We start from the raw sequence: 18,791 nt of genomic DNA on the forward strand, positions 1-18,791 counted from the left end.
AATCTACCATTAGCTCTACATGTTTTTTCTTTTATTTTGTCAGTATATTTATACATATTTAAGTCACAAATTGACTTATACGCTTCTAATGACAAGTTATGTATGGAAACAAAATAAATACTTTCGATTATTGATTTAATTCTCAGATTCTCATCATCTAACATTAGCTCTACATGTTTTGTTTTGGTTTATGCCTACAAAAGTTGCAGTTACAATTTATGAGCCTTTGATTTACAATGGCCATCTGGACTAGAAACTTTAAGAGTGGAGCTTCCATCTTTAGTAAATGGAGTTTCCCTTTTATATTTAACACGCAAAAAAACATTTTTTCTTTCCAATCCCATTACAATCTATTACAGGAAAAGTCCATGGAAATCTTGTCTTCTATTCTGATTTTAATTTTCTTTTATGTTTCTTTGATCTTTGCTCGTATTCAAGAATCATAATGCTATATTAGCCACGGAATTAAAGTGGATTACCATCAAAATCCTTTGGGAAATAATATCGTTGAACAAAATTTCTATTGATTCAAAATGCATCCAAAAGTGATAATTATTATTTATCCATTTTAGGGTGACCAATGAGAGTCATTTTCCTAGAATAAATACATATTAAATCAATTAAAATAATGAAAAATATAAGTAGGGAAACAAAACAATAACTATGTGCAGTGATGAAAAATAAATAAAAAAATTAAAAGAATCATTAAAAACAATTTCAACTTTATTTTCTTGGATTTTAGACATACATACACAGAAGAAATATTACACAGAACAAAAAATAATTGTATCAGAAAGTAAAGAAAACACATAGCAAGAACACAAATGGTTTATGTGGTAAAACCTTGACAAGGTATCAAGGAAACATCCACGGGGCAAGGGATTGGATATCTATTAATCAAAGATGATTCTCCGTCATACAAGCCTCTCGAGCCATCCTAATTAATATGGTATTTTCCTTCATTACATAACTCATTATAGTTATGAATCCCGTTGTAATAAATAACTGAGAGTAAATTTGCAAATTTATCCATAATTACATTTTGTTGTCATATTTCAACAAACTCCACCTTGAAAACAATTTTCCTAATCCCCTGTCCATGCCCATTCATCATCTCTTCTACAAGCCAAGAGAAGCCAAACACCATCGCAACTTCTCTATTGTAATTGGATTCATGAATATGTCTGCACAATTCCCCTATGTATGGACCTTCTTGGGAGCTACTTTTTTTCCATCAATCACATGTCCTAGAAGATGATACCTTACATCAATGTGCTTGGTCTTTCTATGATAACCTAGATTTATATCCAAATGAATAGCACTCTGACTATCATAGAATACATTCACTTTCTCTTGTGTCCTTCCAATGTCATCAAGTAGACCCTTTAGCTAGATTGCTTCTTCACTCACATCTAAAGCAGCTATATAATCTACTTCGGTAGTAGACAACACAATTATTTGTTGAATCTTTGACATCCAACTAATTGCTCCACCTACAAGAGTAAAGACATAAACTGTAGTAGACCTCTTTTTTTCCAAATCACATGCATAATCAACATCCACATATCCATAAGCTGATCCTTCACTACCATTAAAGATGATACAATGGTCACTTATGCCTCTTAAATATTAAAGCACTGATTTCATTGCTCGTCAATGTTCTTCACGTGGATTTGCCATGACCCTACTGACAACTCCAACTGTATGTGAAATGTCAGGTCTTGTAGATATCATCACATACATTAAGTTTCCTACATCCTTTGCATATGGTACACGAGGCATCTATTGTTTTTCTTCATCAATTCTTGGACTCAAAATTGAAGAAATATTAAAATAGGAAACTAATGGAACATTAACAAGTTTCAAACTGTTCATACTGAACTTTTCAAGTACTCTATCCACATACTTCTGTTGTGTTAACCAAAGCTTACAATTTTTCCTATCTCTGTGTATCTTTGTACCCAATATATGTTTTGCTGCTCCAAGACCCTTCATATCAAATGTGCTAGAGAGCTGATACTTTAACATGTTGATCTCTTCCATTATTTTTCTTGCAATAATCATATCGTGAAGATACAAAACTAAGATAATGAATATGCCATTGAAACTCTTGAAGTATACACAATTATCATACTCACTTCTCATAAAGTTCTGCCTCACCATGAAGGAGTCAAATTTCTTATACCATTGCCTGGGACACTGCCTCAGGCAATAAAATGATTTGTTGAGCTTGCAAACTAATCTTCTGTTGCGACGTTGTACAAAACCTTCTGGCTATTCCATATATATCTCTTCCTCCAAATCCCCATGTATAATATTTTTTTAAATCTAACTGTTCTAACTCAAGGTCAAGTAATGAAGTTAGTGCCAACAGAGTATGAATAGAAACAAATTTTACGACTAGTGAAAAAATCTCATGAAATTCAATACCTTCAACCTAAGAATACCCTTTTGCTACCAACCTCACCTTATACCTTTCGATACTTTCATCAATTTTTTTCAATTTGAAGACCCTTTTTCATCCAAAAACACTTCTCCCTTCAGGAAGTTCTATAAGATTCCATGTATTGTTCTTCGCTAAGGAATCCATTTCTTCTTTTATAACCTTTTTCCATTTTCCGCTATTTGCATCATCCACTGCTTCTTGATAACAAGAAGGTTCCCCACCTTCAGTAATAAATGCAAAAGATGAAGTGGAACCTTCATACATTTTGGGTGTTTTTCTTTCCCTTGTAGACCTTCCTAGAGTGACTGGCTACTGAACTAGTTCTGAAAATTCAATAGTTTCCTTGGCATCTTCTTCACCTTTTCCTTCAGAAGTCTCTCCTTCATTTCAACTTTTTGAAAAATATCGAGTCTCCAACTGAATTTGTTGACTTGGCAATACCTGTTCCTATTCAATTTTTCCAACATCTGATTTTAAAAGAGAAGATTCATCAAATGTTACATCTCTACTAATGACTATTTTCCAGGAAGTAGGATCCCATAACCTATATCCTTTCACCGCATAGCCATACCCAACAAAGACATAATATTTCGATTTGGATCTAATTTTGAACGTTTATTTTTAGGGATAAGAGCATAGGAATCACAACCAAAAATCCTTAAATGTGAATAATCACAAGACTGACCTGACCAATATTCTTCAGGAATTTTACAATTAATTGCAACTAAAGGTGATCTATTAACTAAATAACAAGCAGTTGATATTGCTTCTACCCACAACTCCTTTTGCAGGGTAGCATTGTTGATCATGCTTCTGGCTATTTCCATAAAAGTTTGATTCATACATTCAACAACGCCATTTTGCTGAGGAGTATAAACAATAGTTTTATGTCTAACAAATCCTTCATCCTTAAAGTATTGTTCAAATTGTAGAGAAGTAAATTCACCACCATTGTCAGTTCTGAAACATTTAATTAATTTGTCTGTTCTCTTTTCCACCATTGCTTTAAATTGTTTAAAAACATTGAATACATCAGCTTTCCTTTTTAACATAAAGACCCAAAATTTTTGGGAGAAATCATCAATAAACATTAATAAATATAAAGCACCTCCATACGATAAAATAAGAGATGGCCCCCACAAATCAGAATGAATATATTCCAAAATTTCTTTACTTTTTTTATTCCCAGTTTTAAACCATTGTTTACATTTTTTTTCCATACAAAATCCAACTTCAAGGATTTCAAATGAGGAAGCAATTCACAGTTCATCAGTGCCTAAAGACCTTTCTCTCTCATGTGACCCAGTCGTTGATGCCATAGATGAGTACCTTCTTCTTCTTTCTATGAAAGAATCGTTGTCTCACTGAACTGAATACTTCCTTTCAGTATGTAAATATTTCCAACCTTTTCAACCTTCATAACAACTAGGGTGCCTTTTGAGACTTTCAGCACTCCATTTTGACTTGTAAACTTATAACCATTCAAGTCCAACACTCCCAAAGAAATCATTTTTTTTCAATTGAGGTACATGTCTAACATTAGTTAATGTTATAACTGTGTTATCATACAGTTTAACATTTATATTTCCCATCCAAACAGTCTAACAAGGCACATTATTAACCATAAACACAGAACTACCATTTACAACTTTATATGAAGTAAACCAATTTCTGCATGGACTCATGTGATTAGAAGCACCAGAGTCTAACAACCAATTTTCAACATTCTAAGAGACATTACATTCAGGTAAAATTTCATCTACCATACATAATTATTCAACAGATAAAAATTCATCAATGATACCTGAATCAACTTGATTTGCTTCCTTCTTTGGTTTTTCAAACTTTTATGTTTCCAAAATTCTTTCTTGAGGTGCCCAATTTTATTGTAGTACCAACATTTTTCCTTACGCTTCTTTCCCTTTGATTTTGATTTCGAAGAACCCCTTTCTTTCTCCCCTCTTTCCTTCGACCGTCCTCTGGCTACCATGGCTTCTGGTGAATATGTTCCAATAGTAGATTTCCTTTGTACTTCTTCAGATAAGAGAGCTCCAGCAACTGATTCAAACTTCAAATAATCAATAGTACTCAAACTCATTGAATTTACAGAATGGTCCCATGACTTGGGCATAGAACACAATAAGGCTATAGCTTTGTCTTCTTCCTGAATTTTAACTTCCATACTGATATTCGGAAAATAAGTGTATTAAAAGCATTTAAATGTTCTCCGACTTTTTTACGTCCTTCATCCAAAGACTATACAATTTTCTTTGCAAATAAATTCTATTTGTTAACGATTTTGTCATATACAATTTTTCCAAATTTTCCCCTAAACCTGCAGTTGTACTCTTTTCAACAATGTTCAAGAGAACTTCACCTATCAGGCATAATTTGATGGTACGAGAGATCGGGCATCCAAGTCCTCCCAGTCTGAATCTGTCATGTTAGCAGGTTTCTTCTTCACCCCATCTAATGCTTTGTGCTACCCTTGTTGCACAAGAAAATACCTAACTTTTAGTTTTCATAAATCAAATTTGTTCGAACCGATGAATTTCTCCACCTCGAACTTTACATTCGTTATTTTAGCCATTTCTTTCCTACAAATCCCTCCTCCTAGGGTTTTGTTCTTTCAATTAGGGTTGTTGATCTAGATTTTCATTGATGTCAATATGGCAATATTATGGGATACTAAACGATGATATGAATCCAAGGAGAAGCAGAGCAGATCTATGAAGTAATAGGAGTAAGAAGCCAAGGAGGAAAGCCATCAGGGAAGTCATTGGAAGACAAGAACATGAACTATCAAAGAAGAGCTATCTAAAGAGATATTGGAGCTATCAGAAGAAGAGCTATTGGAAGAGTTTATCAGAAGCCATCAAAGAATAGCCATCAGAAATCACAAAGAAGCCATAGGAAAGCCAAGCCAACAGTAAGAATCGAAAGGAGGAAAACAAAGTAGGAGCATTACGATGTAGGAGCATTTCAAAGCCAATGGTTCTATTACAATTTGATTTTATTGAAATATCGCATATGACGATGAGAAAGAGATGGAAGGAAGAAAATAGTGTTATTGGAGGAGTTAACATATCGACAGTTTATTATGTGTCACCCCTCATAATGCCCGATCATGATATGAGCACTACGGACCCGATGGTTTCGTTACATCCACCTTAATAAAACATCGCATCCACCACATCGCAAGTCCTTTTAAAGTTTTTGTCACATTAAAAAAACCCCCGATTGTGATATGTAATACATACCCAAAACATTTATGGTAATCCCTCTATTAAAGTACGCATCCACTGCATCGCGAGCTTTAAATCCTTGTCACGTTCAAATCCACTGATTGTGATATAATATGCATACCCAATATGTTTATGATAACAACCCTAATGTAATATCACATACGCCTATCAGAACCTTCATATCGCAAGTCATAAAGAGATGCACATTCAACTCCTCCTATTGCGATAGTATTGTGCACCCGCTGCACCATTATAACATGACTTAATACATATTCGCATCCTCAATATCACTAGTTTCAAAGGGATGTTAAAACCTCTGATTGCGATAATATTTTGGACCTGATTGGCTTATCAAAAATATTTTATTGAATATCACATCCTCTCTGTCAGAAGTAGGGGAATTGGAAATTTTATGTGCAGTCTTCCGATTCTCATGAAGTTACGATTATAGGATTAAAGGAATGACTCTAATTCTCACGAAGTTGCAATTGCAGGATTAAAGGTGATGACGTGGCATGTGTGACCTCCATGTGGGTATAACCTCTCCTATGTGGTTTCCGTGAATAAAAAATTCTATTATATAATTGGATGAAATGACCTCCGATACATAGTCTAATATACAAGTCGGTCTCCATCCAATAAACATGTCTTTTGAGTATTAGCGAAACATGTATAAATATAAGTCAAATGATTCATGTCAAGTATGAATCTCGGGTATCAATCATAGAGAAGAAGTAATAGTTCACAAATTGTGAACTTGAGGGAATAAAGGAAGCTAAAGGTCAAGCGAGAAGGAAGGAAGCCGAAGGTCCAGCAAGAAAGAAGGAAGTTGAAGGTCAAGTAATTCTGCTGATTGGGTTAGTCTTTGAAAGGCTTGAACCTATTTTGAATTAATCTATTGAAGAAGTACAGAATGCAACCTAAAGAATAGTTCTGTGAAGTGAAATAAGGTTTCATCTGTCATCATTTGAAGGGAGAAGTAGACAACACCAGAATTGAAGTGTTTGTGAGTTTGTTTCTTGGAAGGAAGATATCATGATGGCAAGAATAGTAAGAAGCAGTCACTCCTGAAATAGTTACTGCAACAGTACAAACAGAGGGTTGAAAACATATAATTGTTTTTGTACAAACATTGACACTTAAAGCAACTTATCAAAGATAAGTTGTTGAAAAGCATCAACAAATCTTGGAGACATTATTGGAGATCATGATGGCTGATGTAGGAAAAACCTGCGATAGCCATAGTATGCATATAAAATGCATGACCTTATCAATCCCAAGAGTTTCTATGACCTGCTTGGTCAAACCTTCATAAATTAAGGTTAAGGCTCTTTAATTAAACCCTCATACGGAATGAGTTAATAACTAACTCCATTCTGGCCCTTAGTTAATCCTTATCACAATCGCGGAGTTATGCCTTCAGAACTCCTGTCATGCGATATGCGATTACCCTTTCCACCGTTGATTGATCAACGACTGTCACAATCTCGCATCACACCATCATCTGCCTTTATTGCCTCTCCCATGCGAGATGTAACAACACAACCAAACTTCAAATAAATTAAAACCGCGTCTATAACCTCCTCAAGTCTGCTCTCCACAAATATTTTTGCTTCAATCTCCACCATCGATCTTATCCTCTATCCGACAGCTGCACTTTTTCCCGATCAACAAACTAACCTGACGCTTTATAACCATTGATCAAGATCGACTTGATCTGACGGTCCACAGCAATATCGGGTGGAACACTTGCCCGACATTTAACGCCTTTTCGGAGCCGATGAGAATTATAAGCCCTCGATCTGTAGAAGTTCAGGTCCACCCTTGTAGTTAACGTTCGATCTCTTTACGGCCCGATATCCATTGGATGAAGGAGGCCGTTAAATCCTATGGTTTGTGGCCCTTCAACTAGCACACGGGTTATCAACTCACGTAATCTCGTAGTTGACTGAAGTGAGCATTGACTTTTGCAATCGGTGACCAAGATCAATTGTGGGACTTCAACAATGGTCAGGTTTTCATACACTCTTTACCCCCGCTGCTCTTTACTTTGGTTTTATGCCATTTCTTCAATGTCCTTATGTGGTTTCAGCTTCCACCAGGGTTCTAGTTCCTCGCTGTTATGCCACAACTCTCTCCTTAACTTAACTCCACTCATGCCTTTATGATTTTCCACCTTCACTGTAATGCTAAAGTTGTAACACAAGCTCTACGGTTCTCTCCTCAAAGCTCTTGCTGACTAACAATTCTACCCAACACTTCTTTTGTTGGAATTGTTATCTCTAAGATAACTCTACACACAATCGAAATTGTGGAGCTACCTCAACAGCTTCTACCCAACTGTAGTTGGAAGTTGCTTTTTTTACTCTTCTCTGTATTTCACCTCTGATTCTACCTGAACTCCACCTGCATATATATACGATGCAGAATCTCTAATTCGCAGAAAGATTACAATTAACTTACTTCATACACACACATAACTTAGAATTGAGTTGTTTGTATTAATAAACATGTATTTACACAGGAACTCTTTCCTTGGCCTAATATTCTGTATCAGTGGCCTTTGTTCCTCTCTTGCCCGTAGGCTTACAGTTTGACTCACTAACTCCTCTAACTACTCCTCTAACTACCACCTCTTTATGCCTTTTAGGCTTACATTTATAAAAGAGGTTCTGTTGAACTAATTATGTTTTAGATCCTTAAGCTGTGAACTAATTCCTAAATATCCTTTGAGTCAACTTTTGACTCCTACTTATCCCTAAGAATACTCTCTAGCTCCTCAAATCATGAAACCACTTTTTAGTCCAAGACTTACAATTGATTTCTAACTCTCTCATCATCACTAATCACCCATGTTCTCCTACATTCGAGAGAATTTACAAAGATCCTCACAATATCTAATTAATTCATATTCTAATCACTCAAAACAGTAATGATTACATACATAGGAATCCAACTTCCTTGAGAACACAAGACCCCCTAAGTCATCTAAAACATAATGAAATTGTTGAGTTGTATGCTTCTGCATCAATGGCTATTTGAAATCATCATGAGGTAACTTTGCAAACTCTGTTTGGGAAATATGAAGAGTTGTGAAGACTCCTTCATATGAAGATAGATTTTCATTAATGATGTATCATGGATACTACAATGGAGTTGTAGATTGACAAAAATCAGTGAAGAAGATTTTGGGAGTCATGAATTACTATCAAACATATCTAGACAAAGGATAGTAGTGGGTTGGAGCACAGAGGGTTGATGCCCTAAAGGTTGGAGCCTCGAACAAACAAGGTAGGTGCCTCGAAGGATAGATTTGGAGCCCTAGAGGAATGATGTCCTTAAGAAAACTGGTTGGAGCCTGTACTAGTGAAGGGTTGGTGCCCTTGGGGTTGGAGACTCTAAACGTAAGGTTGGTGGCTTGAGAAGATAGGGTCGTTGCCCTAGAGGTTGGAGCCTCACAAAAGACCAAGTTGGTGCTTGGCAAGAGGTTGGAGCCTGGGGAATTGAATATTGATGTCTTCATCAAGGGTTGGAGCCCTATGTATTGTACTTGGTTAATTATAAAGATTATATTAATAAAAGAATTTATTCCTATTTCTTATTTTGTGTTCTAAATATAATTTATTTAACTGGTAAAAGTAAGAATTGAAAATGGAACAATGATTCACCCCCCTCCTCAGTATTTCCAACAATTGGTTTCATAGCCATTACCTTCACATAAAGCCTAATAGCTTGAAGGTTGATCAATTAAAACAAAAATGGTGAAGCCAAGGAAGAAAGTCTCCAATCCTCCTAAATATATATTGCCCTCAACCACCAAAGTTAAAATCAATCAATTCGTGAAGTCTCCACTGTTTAATGGAAATTTTGATATATGGGAAGCAAGAATGACGAATTTCTTACAGACTCAACATATTGATGTTTGGAAATCAGTGATTTCTGATAGCATGATGGATGGAGAATCCAAGGCGTACAATGCAAAAGAAATAAAGGCAATATTGAATGTACTACCGGATTCTATAAAGGACAATTTAGGAAACTGTTCGTCAACAAAGGGTATGTGGGACAAACTCTATGACCATCACTCAAAAGGATCATTGACCATGACCACTAGTCAAGAAGATGATGGAAGGCAAGAAGGAAATTCAGAACCCATCATGGAAGCTAAAAATAAGAATGATGACATCGAGGCTAAAGAAGACCTAAAATATGAAGAGAATGAAAAATATTTTGAAGAGGATCTCCTTGCTAAACTTATGGCTGCCATGGAAGAGATTATCAATTTGAAAAAGGAAAACAAGGAACTTAAGAAGAAAGCACTAGCTAGTGGCCAAGACCAAACAATGAAGGAAGTTTACCTTGTCAAAAATCAAATACAAGAAAGGGATGAAGAGATCACCAAGGTTAAGGAGGAATTTCATTAAAACAAGAGAAAGCATCATTAAGAATTCATATGCATGAGAAATCAATTGGAAAAGGCAAATAAATGGGAAGATACCTTGTCAAGCCAGCTTGAGCAAAGGCAAAAAATATTGAAAAAACTTGAAGCAGAGATTGGTCAATACAAGGAAGAGGCCTCCTCTCTTAAATGTCAACTAGAAGAAGCAAGAAAGAAAGTACAAGGAGCTGAGAAGACAATGGAAGCATTGGCAATCATAGAAGGACAGGTTGATGAAGCAGAAAATAAGAGAAACAACATGATATGCCAAATAGAAGAAAAGGATGATGACATCACCATGTTAAAATCAGAAATCACTTCTCTTAAGGCCCAATCATGTAAAGAAACCAAGATGAAGGAAGAAAAGGAGATCATTCTATCAAAGAAGGATGGAGAATGCAAGAAAATGAAGGAAGAAATTGTCTCTGTTGGAAAGGAAGTTTTCTTGTTGAATAAGAACTTTAAAATTTCTCAAACCCTAGATGACATCCTAAGTCATCAAAGGTCTCCCCTTCATAAATCAAGTCTTTTTTATATAGGTGAATCCTCAAGCAATAATGATGGAAATCCTAATGCTTAAAACAACAAGGTTGTGAGGAAGCCTAGAAGAAATGTTGATGTTCCCAGTTCTAGCAAAGGTAAGGATAGAGTGAAGAAAACAATGAAGGAAGTCTTGTTCCAAGAAGAAATGCAGATGGTGTTAAGGATGTAAGAAGTAATGGTTATAATCAAAGGATCTCAAGGCAGAAAGACTTCAAAAGTACATCTAGGAAGTATTCATTTCCCAAGTACCAAAGTTTATTTCTTGGTTATTGTTATGCTTGTACAAACTTTGGACACATGGAAAAAAATTGTAGGGCATATCACAAAGCTAAATACCATGGTCTCCAACAATCTCTGAGAAGAAATTTTGTAAGAAATCATGAATTCTTATTCATGAATAACATAGAATGCTTCAAGTGTCATAAAATTGGCTATATGCCATGTGATTGTAACTTGACTTGGGATTCTACACAAGCTAGAACCATGCCACAGAAGAAAGTCACACAATTATGGAGAAGAAAGCAATTACAATCCAAAAATCTCCTGAACTCTCCATTCAACAACACATGTTGTTGACTTCATGAAGATATCCTTGATATTCTAAGCGTTTGATGATGGGGTTCTGCCAGAAGGAAACCACACATACAGTTAGGGGGAGCTTATGATTTTTTATCATTATTATAGAAGGTATCTATGAATGGGTCCTTATGAAATCCTTGATGAGCTATATTATTAATCATTCTTTGATAGGTCCTTTCTCAAGACCACTTCATTGAAAAACATGATCTCTTATCTATCCAATGGATTATTGTTGAAGATTTTTTTTCTAGTTTATTACTAAGTAGAAATTGGAGTAGCAAGGAATGCCATCTAATGCTAATAAGGAAAATAACTATGTTGCTATTATTACAGAAGTTGAATGTATTGACTCGAGCATATGCTATGAGAATAGGTAAATTGTGGATAAAAGTAAATGAAAACTTCAAACAAATAGATACATCTAGAAATGGAGTTTGAATTTTTTGTTCGCTACACAAGCAAGAGCACTTGGAAATGTTTAACATAATTGAAGCATTGCAAAAAGTTGTCAGTCAGTAGAAAAAATTTAAAAGACAGTCACAGATTGATCTCAAAATCTTCTAATAGAGATAACTTGAAAAGAACACAAGGAAAAGATGGCTCATCAAAAGGACTATAGAAAGTAGAATTTCGTGCAGTCAAATATAGCTGAGGTTGATGCTGGTCACTTAGAAAAATAGCAACAGTAAGGCACAACCTCTCACTATTTCATATGAATGCAATGATGTTTAAATATTGGATAGAAATTACTTAAGGAGAAGCACAAATATACAGAGGAACTCAGATTTGAGGAGAGATAGCAAGAAAAACAATTTTAGTGGCATTTTCTCTTGATTCAGACTATGAAGACCTCTTAATTTTGACAATGGAGACAACAAAATTCGGATTGCAGAAGCATAAAAACTTGGACTTGGACATTTGGTGTGTGGCTATTTGGAGTTTGTTTCGAAGAAGTAAAGTGGAGCATCTTTAGGGCATCGTTGCCAACACTTCAACATGGTTAAAAGAAAAATTTAAAGGTATGTTTGGGACGTTCATGGAGCATCATGAAGTAGTTTTTGAAACATGAAGAAGGGATAATGTGCTAGCTAATGATAAGGAATCCATCCTTATATCTTGAGTAATAAGAAGAACACCATGATAGGTAGAGTAACATACCCAGTAATATCTACTATTCATGAAGAAGAGAAGCAACTTGATAGGGGGAGTAGTTGTCCAGTCCTTTGCCATTGATGTCAAAGGTGGAGAGAAGAATAATATTGCCATCAATGACAAAGGGGGATATTATTGATCTAGATTGTCATTGATGTCAATATGGAAATATTCTAGTGATGAGCCTCATCATTGGGTAATTATATGGGCCTTAATTCACCCCTTAGCTTAGTCAAACCAACTATTCTCACAACTTATTACATACTTTTGATTATATTTTGTTTATGAGATGAGTTAGAGTTGGATATTTTTCTTTGTGGTCTAATGTGCATGTAACACAGGATTAAAGGATAAAATAAAGAAATGTTAGAAAAGAACTTGGTCAAAACTCGAATGGAACAAGGGAGAGGAATTATAGGAGGTAAATACTCCTCATTTACTACCCTTCCATTCGAATATTCCTTCATCAACTCATAGTGCAACCAACCAAATCATGAGGACTAGAAGGCAATCGAGCAAGTGAATGTCAAAGCACCAGTTATCTTGCATTTGGGAGCCAAGCCTCCCTAATTTTAAGCAATTTATTGGAGACTTCAGTCGTATAAATAGAGAGGCCTAGGACCTCAGTAGGATTGGGACTTGTGATTGTAAAACTTTACTTTATTTTTGAGTTGCAATACTTGTGACAGTTGTTGATGTAATCCATTGTTTTGATAATAAGAATGAGTTTTGTTTTGAGCTAGCATTGAGTTAACTCAGAGGGTTGAAGCTCTTGGGTTAGGGCCCAACCCTAGTAGCTAAGGATCCTCTTTATTGTACATGTACGTTAGCGAAGATTCATGGTTTAATCGTTCATTTTCTTAAGTAGTTGCATTTCCATTACAGAAGGGTAGTGCATATATTCATGGTTCAATCGTTCATTTTCTTAAGTAGTTGCATTTCCATTACAGTAGTGTGGTGCACAGATTCATGGTTTAATCGTTCATTTCCTTAAGTAGCAGCATTTCCATTACAGTAGTGTAGTGTAGATTGGTTGTGTTTTAGTTTGCTTCCACTTGTGCCTTTTTCTTCAGTTAGCAGGTTAGCAACGATTATACCCGTAGATTTCCTTTCATAAAAACCCTGACAAACCACCGTCAACCGCATGTCGCATAGCTTCTTCATATTCATTTCAATGTTTGACTTTATGTGCTCCAAATCTCCACCGTCGATCTGTCTAGCTTGATCCAACGACTATCGCATCATCTCAACACTTTATGGACTCCAAATCTCCACCGTCGATCTATCTAGCTTGATCCAATGACTATCACGTCGTCTCAATAGTTTATGCGCTCCAAATCTCCACCGTTGATCTTTCTAGCTTGATCCAATGGCTATCGCGCAATCTCGCGTGGATTCTTGCACGACCGATATCCGCCTGAGAGCACGCAAGAAAAGTGGTTTTCTTATGCTATGTGTCACCCAGTTATGTTAATCGCGTAAAATTTTGGAATTCCGCTTGTAGCTTTGAGGGCGCACGAGAAACTGCTTCTACCTATAGAAACCCGCTCCATCATTCCGCATGTTTTTTACCCTTCTATTGCCACGTGACTTGATGTGATCCATCCATCTATTTGCTTCATCTCTGCAATAAGATCTCTGCTGCTCATCTTCCGATTATTCATGTTCTTCCATCTCTTGACTTAACCTCCTACAATAAGATCTTCGCCATTCATCTTCTGATTAGTCTTGTTCGTCCATCTCTTGAATTAACCTCCCATGATAAGATCTCCGCCACTCATCTCCTGTTAGTCCTGTTTTTCCATCTATTGAATTAACCTCTCGCGACAAGATCTCTGCCATTCATCTTCCGTTATTCCTTTTCGTCCATCTATTCATGTAATCTCCTACGATAAGACCTCCGCCACTCATCTTCCATTTTTACTGTTCACTGATCGATCCAATGGTTCCCTTGCACTGCTGCCTTGTTACATACTCCTTTCACTAATTTCGATCTTCGCATGTTCTCCTGCTTGACTCCTTGCATGGTTGATTTTACCAAAACACCAAAAACATGAAAATAGACTTACTTTAGTTTCCTTGCTTACATAGTAGTTTTGTTTGATGCTCTTTACTTCTGTAACTTAGATAGCAACATTAGGTAAGTGTTGATTTAGAAATTCTGCTTAGTTTAGCTGTTTAAATGGTTAATTAGGATATCGTAAGATTTAGCATTACATGTTGTTTTCTTCATTACTGCAGTAGAGTAGCTCTTTTAGAATAAATTTCCTCTTCTTCCATCAAAGAATAAATATTGTTCTGACTCTATAGAAGTCTGGCTTGGAACCCCTGGGGTCTCTCGCCAGATGAACAAGTGACAACAGGCAAGACCTTCACTTCTACTTGTGCATATAACATTGTCACCTCCAAGTTTGTACAAACCCGAGGTTGATAAGTAAAGCTGGTAGCCCAGGATTTGCAGCATCCACGCTGCAATACCGGCGTTCATCATCTAGGATACTAAATGAGGATATGAAGCCAAGGATAAGTAGAGCAGATTTGTGAAGTAACAGGAGAAAGAAGCCAAGGAGGAAAGCCATCAGGGAAACCATTGGAAGACAAGAACATGAGCTATCAAAGAAGAGTTATCGGAAGAGCTATTGGAGCTATCAGAAGAAGAGGTATCAAAAAAGTCTATTGAAAGCCATCAAATAATAGTCATAAAAAATCATGGAGAAGCCACAGGAAAGCCAAGCCAAGAGTAAGAGTCAAAAGGAAGAAAATGGTTGAGGAGCATTGCAGACCTGATGATTCTATTACAATTCACTTTTATTGAAATATTTCATATGCCCAAGTGAAAGAGGTGGAAGGAAGAAAACAGTGTTATCATAGGAGTTAACATATCAGCAGTTTATTATGTGTCACCGCTAAAAACCCCCCATAGCGATATGAGCATTGCAGACCCAATGGTTTCGTTAAATCCACCTTAATACAACATCGCATCTGCCACATCGCAAGTCCTTTTAAAGTTTTTGTCACATTAAAAAACCTTTATTGCAATATTTAATACGAACATGAAACATTTATGGTAACAACTCTATTAAAATATTGCATCCACTTCATCATGAGCTTTAAATCCTTGTCACGTTCAAATCCGTCGATTTCGATAAAATATGCCAACCCAATATGTTTATGATAAAAATCCTAATGTAATATCACATTCGCTTATCAGAACCTTCATATCACAAGTCATAAATGGATGTACATACAAATCCTCCGATTTCAATAGTATTGCGGACCCGCTACACCATTATAACATGACTTAATACAATATCACATTCACAGTATTGCTAGTTTCAAAGGGATGTTAAAACCTCCAATTGTGATAATATTGTGGAACCGACTGCCTTATCAAAAATAGTTTATTGAATATCACATCCACTCCATCGGAAGTAGGGGAATCGACAATGTTATGTGCAAATCTCAGATTCTCATTAACTTGTGATTGTGGGATTAAAGGAATGACTCTGGTTCTTATGAGGTAGAGATTATGGGATTAAAGGTGATGACACAGCATGTGGGACCTCAATGTGGGTATAGCCTCTGCTATGTTGTTTCCATGAATAAACAAGTCTATGATATAATTGGATGAAAGGACCTTAGATACATATTTTAATATACAAGTCGGTCTCCCTCCAATAAACATGTCTTTTGGGTATTGGTGAAACCCATATAAATACAAGTCAAATGCTTCACCTCAAGTATGAATCTCGGGTATCAATTACAGAGAAGAAGTAACAATTCACAACTCGTGAACTTGAAGGAACAGAGGAAGCGGAAGGTCGAGCGGGAAGGAAGGAGGCCGAAGGTCCAATAGGAAGCCGAAGGTTAAGCAATTTTGTTGATTGGGTTAATCTTTGAAAGGCTTGAACCTGTGATGAATTAATCTATGGAAGAAGTATAGAATGCAACCTGAAGAACAGTTCTGTGAAGCGAAATAAGGTTTCATCTGTCATCGTTTGAAGGGAGCAGTAGACAACACCAGCATTGAAGTGTTTGTGAGTTTGTTTCTTGGAAGTAAGATATCACGACAGTAAGAACAGTAAGAAGCAGTCACTCCTGAAACAATTACTGCAACAGTAAGAACAGAGGGTTGAAAACAGAGAATTGTTTTTGTGCAGACATTGAGTCTTAGCGCAACTTATCAAAGATATGTTGTTGAAAACCATCAACCGATCTTGGAGATATTATTGGAGATCATGATGACTATTTGAAATCATCATGAGGTAACTTTGTAGACTCTGTTTGAACAATATGAAGAGTTCTGAACACTCCTTCTTACGAAGATAGGTTGTCATTGATGATGTAGCATGGAAACTACAATGGAGCTGTAGATTGACAGAACTCATCGAAGAATATTTTGAGAGCCATGAATTACTATGAAATATATCTAGACAAATTATAACAATGGGTTGGAGCCTAGAGGGTTGGTGCCCAAAAGGTTGGAGCCTCAAACAAATAAGGTAGATGCCTTGAAGGATAGAGTTAGAACACTAGAGGATCGGTGTCCCGAGGAAACCAGGTCGTAGCCTGTACCAGAGAAGGGTTGGTTCCCTAGGGGATGGATCCTATAAACACAAGGTCGGTTCCTTTAGAAGATAATGTCAGTGCCCTAGAGGTTGGAGCCTCACAAAAGACCAAGTTGGTGCTTTGCAATAGGTTGGAGCCTGGGGAATTTTACATCGGTGTCTTCATCAATGGTTGGAGCCCTATATATTGTACTTGATTGATTATAAATATTATATTAATAAAATAATTTATTCCTATTGCTTATTTTGTGTTTTCAATATAATTTATTTAACTGGTAAAAGTAACAATTGAAAACGAATGCTGATTCACCCCCTCTTAATATTTCCAACAAGGGTTTCTTTGAAAAAAAATTGATTTCCCTTGTTCTAGCTAGGGTTTTTTCCCTTCTTCTATAAAGGGTTTTCAATTTTCTTTCTGATTTTCCCTCTTAAAAAAAATAAGGGTTTCCCCGTTTCCTTTTCCTATAAAAAACTTCACAATTTAGGTTCCTGGTTTCCTTTTTCTCTAAAAAAACATCACCCTTCTTTATTTTTAAATTTTATATTCTTTTTAATCCTAATCCAGCTTCTTCATTATAGTTTCTCTCCTTATAAAGGAAATTCAAACCCTACTCCATAATCATTCAACAAATTTTGTTGTCAAGAAAATAACAATTATTACCCGGCCTCAAGAGGAAAAAAAAATCTTTGCGATTTTGTACCCAAATTTTTTTTCAACTCGTTCTTCTATAATAATTTGCAGAAACACTTTTCTAGGAATTCCTTTCTTGATGGCAGCAGCAACGGAAACCCTCTTCCCTAACTTTAGGGTGATGTTTCTATGTGAAACGGTCTTTCTCTAGCAGTAGCAACAAAATAGCTTTGTTTTAAAAAAAATGACTTCCTGCATCTCAATGCACGCTTAACTAGCAAGCGGTTTTTTTTGTCGTGCTCCAGTAACCAAACTTAACATTTCTCTCCAGCAGTAGGCAACAGCGATCGAACTGCACTTTTCTCTCCGGCGGCCGGTAGTAGCAATCGAACTGCCCTTGTTTCTCAGGTGGCATGGACTTTTTCTCGGTGGCGGTCTTTTTCTAGCTGTAGGAACTCTCCTTTTCTCGGCGGTAGAGTTTATTTTTCGGAGGAGACTCTCCTCTCCTTTCAAAAAAATTGAGCGGGGCTCTTTACTTGGTGGCGGAAGAGGCTAAATACTTTTTTGACTTCGCTACCCTTACAATGGCAAATTTCTCTAAGTTAGGTTCTAATACCATTTCTTGGATTTCTTACATACCCACATGGAAGAAATATTACACAGAAGAAAAAATAACCAAATGGCAATCTGAAACAAACACATAGCAAGACCACAAATGGTTTACATGCTAAAACTTTGATAGGGTATCAAGGAAACATCCACGGGGCAAGGGATTGGATACCTATCAATCAAAAGAAGTCTTCATTACAAGCTTCTAGGGTCAATATGGGTTTTTCCTCCATTACATAACTCCTTCTAGTTATGAATCTCGTTATAATAAATAACTGACAGTAAATTTACAAATTTATCCATAATTACATTTTGTTGTCATATTTCAACATATTTGAGTGGTGCAAGTTGAAATTTATGAGGCCAAAGAAGAATCCTATAATTTGGATGCATATCAAATGTAGGTAAAAAACCAATTCAATGCATCATTTGCATTCAACAACTTCTCGAGTTATTTCAAAACAAAGTTTCCTAAAATTAAGTTTTTCATATTAATTAATTTTATAACAAGGTAAGAATTTACTCTATAAAATCGTTTCTCAATACTTAGGCTTACACTACTTAATACATATAAAATTTT

This window comes from Pinus tabuliformis, chromosome 3_2, assembly GCF_031772625.1.
Source record: "Pinus tabuliformis cultivar Carrire ecotype Pingquan chromosome 3_2, CPIR1, whole genome shotgun sequence".
Classification (NCBI taxonomy): Eukaryota; Viridiplantae; Streptophyta; class Pinopsida; order Pinales; family Pinaceae; genus Pinus; species Pinus tabuliformis.